Below are 19593 nucleotides of genomic sequence, written 5' to 3'. Positions count from 1 at the left end.
TAGAGAAACCTCGGAAGTCTATCCTCAAGTCTATCGGGTTGTTGAATCTGTCTCGTGTGCACCTCAGTATATACAAGAGATGACACATTGATTTTGTTTTATTTGTAGTTCTGGTGTGCTATGTTTCTGGATATTGATTCCGATCGATTGTCTGATAAAAATTGGTTACTCTATATATTTGGTTTACAATTTATGCTAGATTTTAAAAATTCACTTGAGGGTCATTGCAAGTCGCGTTCCATGGCACTCCCGACGTTCGTCTGGCGCTAATGCAGGAAACTACAGGGATGAGTTACCCTAGGATGCCCGCGAATGGCATTTAAAACCATTTCTCTTCTCATTTGTCTTACCTGAGACTGAGTGTATCTCGTTCCCAAAATCTGTTGAATTTGTAACACCATGGAATCGAAACCGGATTGGAAAATTGGTTTTTATGAAATGCCGATTAAGTTGCGCTCCAGAATTATAATATAAAAACAGCACTCAGTTTGCGTAAACTCTAGCTCAAAGATTCCAACACCATTATTTCTCTACCGACCTCCGTGTTACCTTGACGATCGTAACTACTCTACCAGACTTAGGACTGGCTTTTAATTTTAAATTTCTTATAAAAGTTCTGTAGTAAAATATGCTACGGAATTCAAGGCACATGTCATAAGTAGCACCGCTTCATGCGGATGTTTGTTTCTGCTATATCTTGACCTTCAAAACGGCGTGCTGCTGGAGTTAACATGGTAGTAATTTTGTGTTGCTTAGAAAAGGAAAGAGGGAGAGCTATCATGTAGTTTACTATCACTCGTGCTCTGGCTGACAAATCCGGTCGTGAAGTTGATAAAACAGAAAGAGTGGAAGGGAGAAATCCGTCGGGGAAGTTCCTGCTCTCAGGTTGGCCGACGGTGTTCGAACCCGTATCCTCACGCACTCTACAGCCGGGAGTTCCTGAATCACATTCGTTACTTAGCAAGTTAGGCAGATTATGTCTCATTATCTTCTTCATTTTTTACCTCTTTTCCCATACTCTGATGGTGGCAAAGATGTGAATTGTGTCGCACGTATGGAATTGGCCCTGTTTTGTGGTCGGAAACCCTTTTCGACTCCACAATCCTGTGTGGAGGGATGTAATCATTATTTTTATTTCCGCGGGAGTTATTTGTGTGGTATATGTTATGTGAATGAAAAAGTCTCTATTGAGACAAATTTCGAACGCCTCGTTCACGAGCAGTAGGAATTAACCGCACATAGTTCAAATCCTTCACAGGGCTGGGGGTCGAACCCGGACTTCAGAACTGAAGGTCGTGACGCTGGCCGTTGAAGCAGGAAGCCGGACTAAATGAACTAAGTTACTAAATTATTAATTTAATTATTTCAACTCACATGACGATTCTAATAAAACTCTATCACAGGATTTATTGCCATATGTATATTAATTTCTCCATTTATCAATTCACATGTTTCTTTTTTCTTCTAAGTTGTCTTCACCCCCCCCCCCCCCGTATAAATCTGTTACGCCCCCCAGTTTGGGAACCATTATTTGGCTAATATTGGTCCTAGCCGCCCAGTTATTTTTCAGCAATTAATTATATAACCCTACTGTCGATTTTAGGGGCTACATGGCCGAGGCGGTTCACCCCATCAGGAAGTGGAAACATTTAAGAAACTAGATTTCCACTTCCCGAGGTGCATATGCCCCTGAGGTTCACTCAGCCTACACCAATAGTGAGTAAACTTACCGGGTTAACTCCTGGGGGACAGAGGCGGCCGAACGTGCAGCTAACTATTCTTCCCCACCGGGTTTCGAGGTTACGGATAGTGGAAGCCTTTATCTTCCACCCCTCCAAGGGCTTTCATGGCCTGTACAAAGATTGCTTTGCTTTCACTCACTGTGGATCGTACTGCAACATTATTATTACTATAAAATATAGGACATGTTAATTGATAGTTGGCCCAGTTCTCATGTCAAGGTGTCCGCTGGTGTTCGAACTTATTTTAGAACTCTACACTCAGCATTTCCTTATTGACATTCGTTGTTTTATCATTATTAACCGTTTTACTGTCTTAGTACTTTATACAGAATAATACGGTCATGTTTTTCAAATTTAAATTTAAGTACTTTGGACATTGTAAAACAAAGTGAACACAGAGCATGAAACGTACTAAGACGGGGACTGCTCCGGCAAGCTGCCTGCTGCCTCTGGGTATTGACGTAAACCTGCAGCAAGGCAGCCTTTAAAGAGAAACAGCCGTTCGCTCATTAGGACCTTACCCTTAATTATTATCGCACGCTCTATTGATTAGGCGGGGGCGACTCATAATTTCTACTTGATGGACCTTTTTTAAAAGACCGAAATTGGTACCGCTTTTTGAGCCCTCGTGTTTCTGCGAGAGCATTTCATTGATTATTATAAGCAAGTGGAAAAGAGACGGAACTGTAATTGACCGACCACTTGTGCCCAGACCTTTACAGTTAGTTAGGCGATGATCATTACTAGTTCAATTGAGGAAACTTAAAATATGTTTCTTTGTTTAAACAACAAACCAAGAAATATTCCTACACCTTTTGAGGACAGGTTTTCTTTGACTGAATAGCTTCTATTACAAGATATTAGTATAATTCTGTATTGACGGTTTTCACTTTACAATATATAGCTTTTTGTTACGTCGTCCTGTTCAATACATGTTTTCATCTTTTGATGGAGTGATTTTTAATGAAACATGTTTCGGCTTGCCTTGAGCCATCTTCAGTGAAAAAAATGTAAAAACTACTGTTCATGAATTGATGTTGAAAGAGTATAATTAAAGCCAATGAGAAAGAGTATGTAAAATCCAAGTGAAACATGATGATAAATCTTAAACAAACAAGATTGTGGCAAGATTGGAAACCTTTTAGTGTATTTTTTTCATCGAAGATGGCTCAAAATGACCCGAAACATGTTTGCTTAAAAATCACTCCATCAAAAGATAGATGCATGTATTGAACAGGAGGGCGTAACGAAATGTTTTTCATTTGCAATCCGTTAGGTGAATCGGTGAATTATTGTTTTTAACCAATTCTGACCTGAATTATTTCCGACAAATAGAAAATTAGTTTGTACAAAAATCGGCCTCAAATAGACATATGACTGTAAGAAAAAATAGTAGCATTTTTATTGATAGGAATGCAGATTAGAAATATTTTATGTTCTTGTAGCAGTTGTATAACAATCATCATCATCATCATCATCAACAACAACATCTCCCTAGCGTTGCCCTGCTCGGTGCATTGTCTGCTCTTGGGATCATTGCTCGCCACTTCGTTGTGGTCTGGGCTTCAGTCAAATAGGAAAGGGCTAGGAGTGGGAAGGAAGCGGCCGTGGTCTTAATTAAGGTACAGCCCCAGCATTCGCTTGGTGTGAAAATGGGAATCCACGAAAAAACATCTTCAGGGCTGCCGACAGTGGTGTTCGAACCCACTATCTCCCTCTACTTCTATTACCCTCCATAACCGAGTTCTTTATTCTCCTAGGCAACCTGTCCTTCATTCTCATCACATGATCTCGCCACCGAAGCCGGTTTATGCGTACCGCTCATCCATAACGTACATTCCTAACTTAGTAATTATGCCTAATTCAGAGTACTCCCATTGTTCCTGCCAGTTTGTGTCAGTTATCATTCTCGCTATATAAATGAACTTGTAGGGAGATTTACGATATTTCAGGTGACCTTTGAAAGTGTCGTTCTATGATCGAATCCTAGTCCTATCCATCGATTTGCAAGAGTTCTTCAGGGGAGCTGCACGTAACATTACATTGAGTGACACGTTAAAGATGTCAAGATTTCGGCTCTGGTGTAGCCCGTAGGGCAGGGCCTCTCAGGGTGTATGCGCCTGGTGCATGCACTGTGCACGGTTTAAAAGACGACTTCGCTGCACTCCTCGATTTGGAGCAATAGCGCTGTCTCTCTCTTTCCCCACGCCTGTCTCGCTCGCTCCCCCTGTCTCCCTCTTCCTCACTTGCTTCGTAGCGCTCCAAATCCGAGTTGAGTTGAGCCGAGTCGAGCCGAGCTTAGCCGAGTAGCCCAGAGGCGAAGCGTTGGTCCGAGCCGAACCGAGCGGGACCGATGCACTGTGCACAGGAACTCTGCACCGTTGCTTGCACACGTGAGATTTTGGGCCTTAGGGTCATCGGCAGTCAATATAATAAACTCTTGACATTACTACAGTTGCCACTGAAACTTCCTAACTTCATAGAATAGTCGAAGTGAACTGTTGAATAAAACCACCATGTTCGTTGAGTCTTCAGCCCGAAAGGTGATTGGGTCCTCAACAGATCCACCAGCCTATGCGTCACTGAAGAAGGGTACTAGGGAAGTAATTAGTAGTGAGTAAGTTTCTAGTTGCTTTGGAACTTTCCTCTCCGATGAGGCTCTGGCCTTCTGACCCCAACTTGGCAGGTTCGAGCTTATCTCAATCCAGCGGTATTTGAAGGTGCTCAAATATATCGGTCTCATGTCTGTAGATTTACTGGCATGTAAAATAATTGCGGGACAAAATTTTTGGCGTCTCCGAAAACCGTCAAAAGGGGTTAGTGGGCCGTAAAAACAATAACATTATCGCTTTCCTCAACGAGTCAGGAGATACTCTTTCGTTTCAGGCTGATATTAATGCAGAGCCTATGAATGACTCACGTTAACAACATTCATCACAGGAACTGGATATATGAGCTGTGACATTACTGGCATCACTCGTATTTCAGTCACGAAACTTAGAAGAATGAAAGTAACAAACTTGATCTCGCACATTCCAAGTGACTGTATTTCACCTGAGGAGAAGGAAACCATTAAGGATCGGTAATTTGAAGAACGTTGTAATTTGCTGGCACTCGACGGAAAAGTAAAATAAAGTCAAAAGTAAAGTGGACGAAGAGAGTTTACAATCAATGCCTCTCCAATCCATCTCTGTCCGTGGTTAAGATATGATATTATTGGCATGGGAATGCAAAAGTACATTGTAAGCAGGTCCGGGCTGAATAGAGTTTTTGTTGTTTGTAATGGAGACATGGGTAATAATAGAGCGGCGACATATGACTGTAAGGGAGGATAAAAAGCTGCTCGCATACAGCAAACATTTTCAATAGAGACGACCTCCTTTTCTCTTGTTAACCCCCTAGCCACTCACCCTTATTAACATTTGCATCTCCCATCCCACCCTATTCCATATATTGGCGATCCTTATCGCAGCGTGTGCTTTGGGATTAAGGAACTAGCTAATGATAATGTAGTAGCAGGCAGGCCATGCACTAATGGTTTATGAGCGGATTATATTAGGCTGCACAGAGGGCTTTGCCTAAACAGCTGTAGCACTACTACTTTAACAGGTGTATTCAACTATAATGCGTCATTTTACATTGTGTAATGCATGTAATAAGTAAGGTCGGGTCGTACTGCATATAAGTAAGCAAGTTCTCTTTTTGCCGTCTACAGTTTTGGAACCGTACTAGAGTCGAAAAGCGTTATACAACATGAACGCTTTAAATTCGAAATAATTTCTAGATAACAGGTGCGACGACAGCGTTCAGTATCTCATTGTAAAGATGAAGGACCAATGCCTGTTACTTCATTATGACGTCATCGGGTAATAAAAACAGTAGCGCCGCCATCTTGAGGTATTAAAATCACCGAACTGTGCTGCTAACAATTATTGCAGCTCTAGAATCCGTCGTGGCAACACGTCGTGTGAGGTGTCATTTCTTTCTATAAGTATCTTCTTATTCTTGTACCATATCCGCATTGGATGTCGGCTGTCATCAGGGCGATCTGGTTCTTGTTCTAAGCAACTCGGAAAAGAGTGTAGGGGTGGGGGTTACTGAGCCCATACCATTCCCGTAGATTCCGTAGCTAAGATATTCGCCTCCTTCCCCTACTTCTCTTTCCTTCAATTTCACCTTGTAAGATAAGCTGAAGGAGTCTATACTTATCATTTCGAATTATATGGCCAAAAAGTTTTTTTTTTTTCTTTTTGATGTTGTGCATGAGAAAATTGGAGTGCGAGAAAAGTGCAAAACATGTCTTTCTTTCGAAAAATATCGTGACATATGGACAGTGCATGGTTCCAGATTCGAGAGAAGATAGTGGCGTGACAGAATTCCTGAGTTCAAAATAACCGCTGCCGAGAGTTAAAACGTTTAACGGATGCGTCTCAAAGTTAGGGGTCGTGAAGCAGTCGAGCACATCTACTGCCCCTGTGGTGGAAAATTTTTAAATCCACGCAAAGTAGATACTTTATTTCGACAATACCTCTCATGCGGTGCGTATTCTACCTCAAAACTTGCCGCCTTGATCCCGGCACAGGCACATTCGGTCCTTTTATTATCCTAAAACAAAAACTGACAGCTCGCTCCGACCTGCGAACTCGCTAATATTTCGCACTCCGAGATAGTGAACACTTATAATGGCCTATGCAACGAAACCTAAGCGCAAGACGGCAGCAAAATGATGGAACTGAACAGTTGGTCAAGGGAGGAGGTGTGTACAGTTATGAGTTTTCTGTGGTTAGCGCCTATGTATTTAATGCAGCGTTAAACAGCTAGGAAAAAAAAAAAAAATAGAAATTCATAAATGAGGTAGCCTCTGAGCCTGCGTGGCTCAGGTGGCAGCGCGTCGGGCTCTCACCACTGGGTTCCGTGGTTCAAATGCCGGTCACTCCATATGAGATTTGTGCTGGACAAAGCGGAGGCGGGACAGATTTTTCTCCGGGTACTCCGCTTTTCCCTGTCATCTTTAATTCCAGCAACACTCTCCACTATCATTTCACTTCATCTGTCAGTCATTAATCATTGCCCCAGAGGAGTGCGACAGGCCTCGGCAGCCGGAACAATTCCCATCCTCGCCGCAAGATGGGGGTTTCAATCATTCCATCCCTGACCCGGTCTCTGACTGCGAAACAGGTTGTAGGTTTTCTTTTCTTTAAATGAGGTATCCTTATATCTTGGAACGTGAAAGAAATCTTGCTTTTCAGTATTTCAGCGCCTCCGATGTCTCTGAAAGGTGTTAATAGTTGTGGGTCTTTAAATTTCCATAACCGAGTGAATTGGCCGTGCGATTATGGTCGCGGAGTTATGATGGTGGTGATTATTATTATAAGAGGAAGTACAACTAGGCAACCATCCTCTATTAACACTGATCATGGAGGAGAAGTGGAAGGGATCCGACACTTCGAAGAATGAAGGTATCGGCAGAGAAAGACAAGGGCCACGAAGGGCGTGAAAATGAAAGACTCTCTATGCCTCCATACGTAACTTAATACAGACGGGGTCGGAAAAGAACAAAGAGCTAGGGAGGTCTGATAGGATAGATGCAAGTAAGGAGCCTGGCACAAGTACGTGGAAGCAATGCCAAGACTCATCCAAGGGCCCCGTGGTCGCCAGCCCACGCTTCTAAGTTGAGAGCCCCTGGGCACCTTTTAGTCGCTTCTTACGACAAACACGAGATACCGTGCGTGTTATTCTATTGCCCCCACCCACGGGTGCGGAGATGTGAGCTTGCATTTGGGAGATAGTGGGGTCAGTCCCCACTGTCGGCAGCCCTGGAGATGGTTTTCCGTGGTTTCCCATTTTCGCACCAAGCAGATGCTGAGGCTGTACCTTAAGGCCACGGCCGCTTCCTTTTCCTCTCCTAGCCCTTTCTTATTCCATCGTCGCCATAAGATCTATCTGTATGTCGGCGTGGCGTAAAAAATATAAAAAGAAAAACATTCTGGTTTCTTTTATTCGTCACTTTTTTCGCATACCCCAGTGAGATCACAGTGTTGTTCATGTGTCCTGGACTTTGCTGTACGGCCTGGTGCCTTTTCTGACACCAACTCTATGCGAAGGGATATGGTGTAGTGTGGAGTGGAATGAAATGAAGTGGGGTGTATTAGTGCAGACACCAACACCTAGTCCCCGAAAAAGAGAAATTAATCAGACGTGGCTAGAATCTTCGACCCGGTCAGGAACCCTCTGAACCGAAGGCCTCAGCTTCGAGCTCCGATTCCACGGCGACGTAAGACTGCTTTGAATGTCTGGAACGTTATTGAGAATCTAACTGATTTGCTGTCAAAAGTCCTTCACGCTAACCACGGCCCCCCATTCCTGTCCCACTGTAAGGGAAAGGAAGCTTGGGACCTTCTGTGCAAAATGGCTTAATCGCGTAATATTACGGAATTATTATCATTAATAGTCTAATAATTATCTGTGTCATTTCAAGGTTTGTTCGACGTCATAAGCTCCCTTGTTAATTTTCTCGTGTCTTTCTGCTGATCTTGTTTAGATTAGTTTCGCTCCCACTGCGATTGGATTTTTCTTCTCTTTTTCTGCTGATAAAGGGCGAAAATCACTTGATTGTGTTAGTATTTTCTATAACTATGTGTGCTTACTGAGGGTTGGGGAGAGAGTGCTTTGCAGTGATCAGCTTCTGGTGATACGGCACTGCGCATGGCAGATGTTCACCCTCCTTGCGCCCTATCGCGACTCCTCGAACAGAGGCTGGATGGGAAAGCCAGGTGGGGATTACAGATGAAACATAAAAGGAAATATAAATAAATAATTTAGTGGATTGCTAAGAAGTTATGGTGATGGCTAATGACCAAGGTGCCGAATTATGCTTCTCTGTTCTTTACTTCCTTCCTTACACATATGCAGTGGCGGCTCGTGAATATCAGCAGTGGGGGGGGGGGGCGCCTTAGTTTCATAATTCCATAATATATCTCAAGTTCTTCAAACCATGTTATCAAGATACACACTTCGAACTCTGTACGGTGCAATGCATATGCAATTATTATTATTATTATTATTATTATTATTATTATTATTATTATTATTATTATTATTATTATTATTATTATTATGCGTGAATGGTCCCTTTCCGAACACACGAAGCTTTATTTATGATTTCGTTTGCGGAGGATCCAGGATGCTTTCATCTGTTGACTAAAGATCCTCTTCCTTTCTTCCGTCCACTTGGTACCTGCTCTTTTTGCTACTTCATTCTCTGGAGTAACTTCCCACTTGTCAATTTTCTTTCTATATATATTTCGATTCAAAATGTCTTCGGGTTGAATTTGTGCGTTCTTCATGTCCGCTTTTGTTTGTTGTATTATTATTATTATTATTATTATTATTATTATTATTATTATTATTATTATTATTATTAACATTTGCCTGTTCTTGTCCACGATCGAATTATGTTTACGAATAGTTTCACTGTAGTGATCACTCAAACAAGACACCACATTGACTTTACCAAGCATTTCAGAGTCCATGGTACTATTGATATCACCCCTGTGGTGATCCATTTATAGCAGAATAGCAGGCAAGAAATGCAGTAAAAGGTTTCTGAGATATCACTCCCACATATCCGCGCGTTCTTGTTATATGCGTCAGGAGAATTAATTTCTCTTTGAAAAGCCCTATTTTCATTTTCCTTCGTCTCGGGTTTTTTCAACGAGAAGTCTGGTGTCGGCCTACCACATTTCTTCAGTTCGACTTTCTTTTCGATAGAAAGAGAAGAAAACGTTAGTTCTTTAATATGTTCGACGGTAATCATACTGTACGAAGTGCAAACATAACACTACGCCTACATATAAATCACAAACTTTCTCCTAATTTCACCTCGTCACAGTCACCTCACGAGATCATTCATCAACACACAGTTAAACATCGCGCTCTCCAGTGAGTATCGCCAACATGAGTCAAGTGCGAGGAGACAGTAGTTACACTCGTTACTCGTTTCGTTAGTTAATAATCGTAAAAATTACAAGACTGTTTTAAATATATACCGGCACATTTAACTCAGGTAAGTACCTCAGTAAAATAGTTCCTAGTTTTAGAAGAGAAATGGCACAAACTGACCCCTGTTAAATAGAAATCAAATCAGCAATGTTTCGGGTAGGTTGGCTGCAACGATAGGCCGTGGCAGAAACGCGCCGGAATCTCCGTTAGAACAGCACATCTCTACTGTGCCTCTGATTGGCTCGCTCAAGGCCAGTCAAGCGAGACTCGGAGTATTTGGTCCGCTATGAGAGAGCGCCCTCCTGCGCAGGGCCAGCAGCGCATCGGGCCGCAGTACAGTACAACTCGCGCCCTTGATAATAATAGTAAAATATTTCCCTTGTTAACATTTAAGATTAAAATTCCCTAGTTTAATGGAATCTCGTGGGGGGCGCGCGCCTTAGCGCCTCCCAAACGAGCCGCCACTGCACATTTGCAACTTTCATTTAGACGCGTATCTTCTCCATGCGAATGCAACAAATTGACCGTTAGTCTGCATGACTATTCTGAATGGGATTTTTCGTTTTGTTTTTTGTTTATAAGTCTCTCTCTCTCTCTCTCTCTGAGGAAACCCTGAGGTATGTGTCCGAGAAAACCATGAAAACTATTTATTATTTAAGATTCCAGTTATTCCAGTCTCCACTCTCTTCTACGGAACGGAAAGAAACTAGGAAGACACCAGCTGCAGTTGATGAGGATGCGTCAGTCTGTAGATTATAGAAGTGTGCTGGTCATGGGATGTGACGATCAAGGGTTCAGACCCTGCGGATGTAGTGAGATTTTTGAAGGGCGGAAGAACGTCCATTCAGGACAGCATGCCGCAGATCTCTGGTGACACACTCGGTGTTACTCTGATAAAACAAATCAATTCTTCCGTAGGTCGCCCAGTAGAATTCCGGTTTCTTCGTCATCTGATAGGGTAAAATGTAACGTCGAAATTAAACACGCAGGCAGCCTAATTGGCATCAAATGAACTTTTCTTCATACGGTAGATGAAGCCATTCCATTAATAAATAATAATGTTATTTGTTTTACGTCCCACTAACTACTCTTTTACGGTTTTCGGAGACGCCGAGGTGCCGGAATTTAGTCCCGCAGGAGTTCTTTTTACGTGCCAGTAAATCTACCGACACGAGGCTGACGTATTTGAGCACCTTCAAATACCACCGGACTGAGCCAGGATCGAACCTGCCAAGTTGGGGTCAGAAGGCCAGCGCCTTAACCGTCTGAGCCACTCAGCCCGGCATATTCCATTAATAATAAGAAGAATAAGAATAAGAATACTCGTATTAACAGGTTTCTTCAAATTCTTTATTTCCTGTGTAGATGTATCTGTTAGATTCAGGTTTTTTACTAACGTTATGTAGGCATATTTCCTGATGTATCTGTAGTGAAAATAAGCAGAAAATAATGAATATGGAACCCAAATTCGCGGATATGAAAGAACCATCTCCTACCAAGTAGGCAACAATGACGTGTTATCAGTAACTGGAAATTAGTTTAACAATAGGCTTCATCCGGCTCCTTGGCTGAATGGTTAGTGTCGCGGTCTAGAAGGTCCTGGCTTCCATTCCCGGCCGAGTCGGGGATTTTACCTGGCGTCTGGTTAATTCCTCCGGCTCGAAGACTGGGTGTTTGTTTTAGTACATACCTCTTTGTATACGCTCAATCAACCGCGCTACTAAACACCACCTAATAATAACGGCATGTGGCTTCAGGAGAAGCATTATGAGGTGACGTCTGAGGGCGACTTGCGGGTCTGTGAGGATTAAATCAGTACTGCGGATGGCAAGGGCTCCTACTTCACGAGCCAGAGTAAATAACCATTAAAGGTTTAAATCTCCGATCCGGTCTAGAATCGAAGCCGGAACCTCTTGGACCAACGGCCAGCATACTAACCAGTCAGCCACAAAGCCATACACCAAGCACCCCAGAAAGACGCAACAGTAAATATATCGCTCTACATGCATTTGACACTAGGAAGGACATCCGGCCGTAAAACAGGGTAAAGTCCACTTGTGTGTGACAGTTCACTCTCATGCTCCTACCAGGGTGCGGAAGATTATTGTTATTAGTAATATTATTATTATTATTATTATTATTATTATTATTATTATTATTATTATTATTATTATTAAACAGGAAACTTCAGATGTACAAGTAGATCTCGTTATACGCGATAGTTACGTTCCGCGGATTTGCCGCGCAAACCGATTTCGCGGACATCGAGAGTCATTTTATATGTAAAATTATGGGTTAGGTTTCCGTTTACTCACATATTAAGTTTAAAATAGCAGTGATTCTTAGTATTTTTTTTTTTTTTTTTTTTTTACAAAAAATAACCATTATCATGTTTTTGAAACGCATTTTAATACAAAATTTATACACTTAAGGATTTAACATTGAAACACACAATAATAAACTAAACTCTGCATACAAGCTCTTGGCCTTAGCTTGAATAGCAGCTCCAGAAGAGGCATGTGATGCTCAAACCAATCCGTTCTTTCCATCGCTTCCGAGCGAGATTTGTGTCACTCTAGTCACACATAAATTAGTAGAAGATTGAGCAGCGTTTCGAATTGATTCCACATTGTCATGAGTACTTTTCACAGTGGATTCACTAAGTCCCAAAGCATGCTGAATGTCAACAATACGTTCACCTTTCCTCATAGCGACCCATAACTTCTAACTTTGTTTCTAACGAATACAACTTTGGTACACCCTTCTTTCCTTCGACAGCCACTCTGACTTTCCTTTTATCCAGCGTTTTAAATACGAAACCTGTCAAGTGCAACTTCACAGCTCGACTGACTGGAACTGACGATTCACGTCTCGAGAAACAAGACAAAAGATACGCGTAGTGGTTCGGCACGTATGTCTGTACCCGCCTTAAGGCATTACAGCTTCCACGTACTGTTAACGGATGGCAGCACTAGCCTTGAAACCAAAATCGCGTATATGCGAAATCGTGGATAGCGAATCCGCGTAAAACGGGGTTTGCCTGTATTTGGAATGTTGAAAGCATTATTTTAGGAGTTATTGATATTATATTATCATCAGAAACTACACTCTATTGAAGAACGTTGTTCTGTTTTGTACACAATTTGGTATTAGCGACTGTTTTCCTGTCTTAAAATTCCTGTTATGAAAGTACATTTTAAACAATGGGGATGTCCGGGAATCTACGGTAATGAAGATGATCTCCCAAGACGACGAGCGGTGGGTGTAAGCACGCGCACCACTTCGTTCTCGCGACAATCCGATTTGCTGGAGTGGAGTAGAGGGGCCGCGCCAGTAGCTACAAGACCGCACATAAATCACCGACGTCTCTCTTACCTCAACTTTCTTGACCCCATTTGATGATTCTGACATAGGCTAAAATGATACTTCAGTCAGTTGTCATTACGCTCACAATACCGATGTTTAGAAAACAGATTATGTAGTCGTCTACGTACTGGTCATAATGGTCTCGGGGGAAAAGTAAAGTAAAAATTTTCTGTATCTGTTATCTGAGCGCCAAATATTACATACATACTGCAACCATAACATTGCTTATAAGGGTACAGTACGTACATACACCTTTATATACTTTTATGCCTTTCAGCATTCAGTCTGCAAGCCTCTGTTCCAATATCCTTTATTTGCTACTAGTGTTTATAATCAGTTCATTAAAAAACTAGTTTAACCATCATCACCCTGGTCTCACTCAACTTCTCTTCCTCTCCATACCAGAGTTCGTTATTCTCCCAGGTAACCCATCCTTCGCCATTCACCTCACATGATACCATCACCAAAGGCCATTTATGCCCGCAGATTCATCCTTTGAGTTTACTCCTGACATAGCTCTTATCTCCTCATTCCGAGTACCCCTCAGCCATTGTTTGTACCAGCAATGATTCTCGCCGCTTATCCTTAATCTACCCAGGTTTCACTCCGTAAAACAACGTTAGTGTGAAAACAGAACCGTGTAAAGTTAGTTTCATTGCGTTACTTTGCTGCGCCTTGATTTTAGTCTCACTTTCAATACTCCCATCCTGGGAGAATACACATCATAAGTACTTGAAATGATCCACCTGTTCCAGTTTTATTTTCCCGACCTGACATTCCGTCCTCTTAAGTTTCTTCCCTGCTGACATAATTTTAGCTGTGTTTTTTTACAAGATGCTTTATGTCGCACCGACACAGATAGGCCTTTTGACGACGATGAGATAGAAAAGGGCTAGGCGCGGGAAGGAGGCGACCGTGGCCTTAATTAAGGTTCAGCTCTAGCATTTGCCTTCACTGCTGCCGACAGTGGGGTTCGAACCCACTATCTCCCGAATGCAAGCTCACAGCTACGCTCCGCTAACCGCATCTAAATAAATGCAGATAAATAAATATTGATCATATGAACGAAACAGGGCAGGTTGTTACAACTAATTGAAAAGTGTCCCAAATTCCCGGCCGGGCTGAGTAGCATAGCCAGTAGAGCGCTGGCCTTCTGATTCAAAGTTGGCAGGTTCGAATCTGGTTCAGTCCAATGGTACTTGAAGGTGCTCAGGTACAATAGTCGTGTGTAGGTAGATTTACTGGTACGTAAAAGAACTCCTGCGGGACGAAATTCCGGCACACCGGCGTCTCCGAATAGTAGTTAATGGGGACATAAATCCAATAACATTATTATATTATTATGCACTCCCGCTAGGCAGAGTTCGCGGTTTAGGGGTAGAGCGCCTGCCTTTTACCAGGAGGCATCGGTTCGATTCTCGGCCAGGTTAGGGATTTTTTTAAACCTGAATCTGAGTTCTCGTTCAAGGTCCACTAAGTGTACATGGGAACGGTTGAGGAGCTATCTGGAGGTGAGATAGCAGGCACAGTTTAAACAGCCGAGAGGAATCGTCGCGTTGACCACATTTCCTCTAAAAGCAATCGAAGTCTTGGGTGTCAATCTGTATCTTCTCTGGGTAAAATCTCTCAGATTATTATTCTCCTCTTCTTCTGTATCTCCTAATTTCTGATTCTGTCCACGTTTAATATTCGTCGATAACACTCAATTTGATATACTTGTATCCTCTTTCTCTCTGCATCATTGTGCATGTTTCACTTCCATACGATGCTATGCACCGTATAAACATTTTCAGAAACATTATTTGTGATTGCCGGGCTGAGTGGCTCTGGCGGTAAAAGATTGGCTCTCCTAGCCCAAGTTGACGGGTTCGATCCCGGCTCATTTTGGTAGTATTATTATTATAATAATAATGTTATTGGTTTTACGTCCCACTAACTACTTTTTCGGTTTTCGGAGACGCCGAGGTGCCGGAATTTTGTCCCGCAGGAGTTCTTTTTACATGCCAGTAAATCTACCGACACGGGGCTGACGTATTTGAGCACCTCCAAATACCACCGGACTGAGCCAGGATCGAACCTGCCAAGTTGGGGTCAGAATCCGGTAGTATTTGAAAGTGTTCATTTACGCCAGCCTCGTATCTGTGGTTTTACCGACACGTTGAATAACTTGTGAGCGACTACTTTCCGGCATCTCGGTGTCTCTGAATACCGTAAAAGTCGTTAGAGAGACGTAAAACCAATACAGTTACTGTTATATTTCTAATATGTATATTTGTGTTGAAACTGTACTAAGTTCGTTCTTTAAAAATGAAGATTTACTTCGGCTATCTGCGCTTTATGTCCTTCCCTCTAACATCATTGGTTATTCTTTACTACAAACAGTAGTATTCATGTACTTCCTTCAAGGATTTTCTTGTTCTGCTCTGATATTTACCTGCATTCCATTAAGTTGTGTTTTAGATAAGAAATATGCCTTGACAGAACACTCAGCTTGCTGTCGGTATTGTTGGGAGTTCATTTCGAAGGCACAGAGAAAAGAGCTCCACTCAGGATGACAAATGAACATTATTACTGAACCACTACTTCGACATCCACTCAGGGTTTCGTTTAGCTCTATATATTCCCATGTCGACAGTCCATCGACCATTTTCATACCTTCCTGCGTCTTTGATATCTAGAGTACAATATATTGACAACGCTCATATTGTTTGCCATATCTCTGAACAGTTTGTGAACCCTTCGTTTTTAGACTTTTTTATGGTAGTTATATCTATGGTTGGGGCGAGAGTGGATTATGGATTTAGGCTTATAACCTGATTTTATTTAATACTATTGACATTTCATCGTGTTTTATTGTTTGCTTATTTTTTGCACCTTGGCTTGGGCATAAGAAGAACTAGACATTATTTTACATTCTAGACATGTAAGTTCTATATTGAAGGAGATTTATACTAGCAAGTTCGATTTCATTCTTAAAAATGAGTTTGAAAAACTATAAACTGAAGGTGACTGTTAGGAGTGGAACACCATCATGATCAGAAATATAATCAAGTGACAGTGATAGAGGAAGTGATGCATTTCAGTCTTTTTAAGGTGGATGAATTGTACTTCCAGTTCAGCCTAAAAGTGAAGCAGCTAGGCTTAAATGAATCCGGCCGTTATATTATTTCAAACAAAGAACACAACGTTTTTTCTAAGAATATCGCATGCTAGTGAAACCTCCTTGTGATGGAGCTCGATAGCTGCAGTCTCTTAAGTGCGACCAGTATCCAGTATTCGGGAGATAAGTGTTCGATAGTGTTCGAACCCCACTGTCGGCCGCCCTGAAGATGGTTTTCTGTGTTTTCCCATTTTCACACCAGGCAAATGCTGGGGCTGTACCTTAATTAAGGCCACGGCTGCTTCCTTCCCACTCCTAGCCCCTTCCTGCCCCATCGTCGGCGTGTCGGTGCGGCGTAAAGCAATTCGAAAAAAAAAAAAAAAAAACCTTGTAAGGAAAACATATATTGGATACCTTTATTACGTTTTCCATGATCAGTGTTGTTATTGCGAACGAAATTGCGGATAGCTATGGGAATGGGCTAAGAGTAAAGTTGCGAAAGTTCTTGGAGTGCGGAAGTTTAACAGCATTATTGTTATGGCGATCGTGAAGTAATAGACAGTGGTGTTCAAACTTTTTTGTTGGCGCATCCCCAAAATCCAACTGTTTTATCTTCGTACCCCCGAAGTATGAGTATATTACGATTAAACCAGAAATGACACATTGTTGTTGCTGGGTGCCAAATAATATTAATAATCATTATCTTCCACAGCAGGGTTCCTGCATGCACTGAGGCTTGAAAGAATTGTGGCTGGGAACTTGAGGTCGCATGCCCTTCCTGACACCACGGGATTTTCAAACCGGAAATCAAACCATGGGCGCCGGGGTGACAGGCAAGCAGCCAAGCCGCTACACCGTCCTTTTTCCCAAGAACAATGTATTGTGTACATGTATATCGTCGTTGGACACAAGGAGCTGCCTGGTCGAGTCGGTAAAGGCGTGCTGGTTCGCCCGAAAGGACGTGGGTTCGAATTCCCGCCAGGAAGTCGTAAAATTTAAGAAACGAGATTTCCACTTCCGAAGGTGCACATGGCCCTGAGGTTCACTCAGCCTACACCAAAAATGAGTACCAGGTTAATTCCTGGGGGAAAAGGCGGCCGTGCATAGAGCTAACCACTCCACCCCATCAAGTGCCGAGGTTACGGATAGTGAAAGCCTTTTCCTTCCACCCCTCCAAGGGCCTTCATGGCCTGTACGGAGATGGCTTTGCTTTTTTTGCATTGAACAAAAGAAACTTTACAGACGAACCCTAAATCTGAGCGATGAAGAACTGTTCTTGCCATTTTCTGTGTTTAATGGTATCCCAATTATTCGACCATTGGAGTCTTCTGTTCACTTCTCAGGTAACGCGGGAAACCTTCACAAGGCAGATGGAGAAACTTGGTTTTATCACGAGTAGAATTACCTAGCAACAACACCACACACACACACACGAGTATTATTATTTACCTTATGCCACAATTACTATTGTACCACACACTCTTAGTGGACAAAACTTGAAGTGAGTTAGTGGATTTCAAAACAAAACAAAATATTAAAAGAAAATATCAATGCAGCATAAGTAAGCAATTTTACATACGTAGTCTATTAATAGGTCAGAAAGGCGATTCTGTAAAGTGGTAGACAAAAACACTAAATCAAAACAAGATCTTATTGAAAATTGGCTCAACACTTTTGTGAACTGCTCACTGACAACCGTTAGGAACTACGATAAATTTTCGTACCCGTTAGGACGAACCCGCGTACCCCTAGTGGCGGAATGTTAAATTCTTGGATTGAACCATCTGACTTTGAGAAGAATTATCCTCGTATATTCTTCAAGATAACTTAGACTTGCGGAACTTACGATGTTCAGTTCCGTACGTTGTGCCGCCCCCGCATGCGTGCCTCCCGCCTTCTTGGACCGCCATGCTGCTGCGGCCCTGGTTGCCAGGGGCAACGGTGAGACAGAGCAGGGGGAGGAGAAACAGACCGCCAATAAAGTCTGTATTCAGTTACGCCATATAAATACATTACACAAAAGGAGCGTTTTAAACATTTAAAGTACGTAATTACGGAAGTTATGCTGCAACTTCAACCAGGAATGTTACCAATTTATCTGCTCGGAGATGTTTAGATGAAACACTAACGGACTTCAGTTAGCGAGGCCGGTTCATCAGATAAGAGAATGGGAGATTGTTATTTTATCCTATTATTATTATTATTATTATTATTTGTTTACATAATTATGTGAATGTTCATTCGACCTGTCTGCCGGTAATTTATCTTTCGAATATCGAATTTTTACGTGAAAACTTACGCGGTGTCAGGAAGGGCATCCGGTCTTATGCTTCAGACCAAACCCAGAACGAGCCAGGGTGCTTCCAGGTACTCTAGAAATACCTAGAATAAGATTGGCGTCAGAATGTGCATTCTGCCGTAAAATGGAGTCAAATCCACATCACAGTTCGCTGCCATGACTCCACGAGTGTGTGGGTAAAACGTCGGAAGGAGGTCTATCTATCTATCTATACATAATAGTACATATTTACTCCACTAACTACACAGTTAAAAAAATTGGGGGAACATGTTTTGTAACGTCTGGTATGTCAACGTTAATCAATCAATCAATCAATACTGATCTGCATTTAGGGCAGTCGCCCAGGTGGCAGATTCCCTATCTGTTGCTATCTGTGGTAGATGGGGTTCCAATGGTCGTACAGCATACCTTAAGACCTTAGCTACTACTCAGGGTATGTCAAATCGAGGTTATACTCCATCTGTATGCGGAGGCATGCATTAAACTGTCAGGTGACCCCTCAAAACAAAGTGAATAGCGGTGCGTCCGTGTGTCGTGAGGTACACAGACTACTGCGGTCATTTGAGCACGTTGTACGTAAACCAGCACATCCCATGAGACATCTTAACGAGGTTCAAGTCGCAAGGGCCGTCAATTTGATCCAGGAAGGATGGACTTTTCGTCGTGTTGCTGTGGATCTCAATGCCTCTCCGTCAGTTATTCAACGCTTGTGGAATCGCTACATTGAGACATGCCAGTTCACAAGTAGGGTTGGACAAGGTCGTGGACGCATGGCAACCCCACAGGATGACCGATATCTGATCATCTTTGCCTTGCGGCGTCGTTCAGCAACTGCCAGAGAACTGCAGCAAGACCTCAGTAGGGTCACTGGAGTCACGGTGTCTGACCAGACATTAAGGCACAGGTTAAGCGAAGGGGCCGATGACCTCGATGTTAGGCCCCTTTGAACAACAAGCATCATCATCATCATCATCATCATCATCATCATCATCATCATCATCAGGTTAAGCGAAGTGTCCTTACAACCCAGACGTCCTGTTCGAGTGCCCCGTTTAACGCAGCAACATCGCGCAGTTCGCCTTCTG

The sequence above is a fragment of the Anabrus simplex genome, chromosome 8, assembly GCF_040414725.1.
Source record: "Anabrus simplex isolate iqAnaSimp1 chromosome 8, ASM4041472v1, whole genome shotgun sequence".
Lineage (NCBI taxonomy): Eukaryota > Metazoa > Arthropoda > Insecta > Orthoptera > Tettigoniidae > Anabrus > Anabrus simplex.
This window is presented reverse-complemented; position numbering follows the sequence as displayed.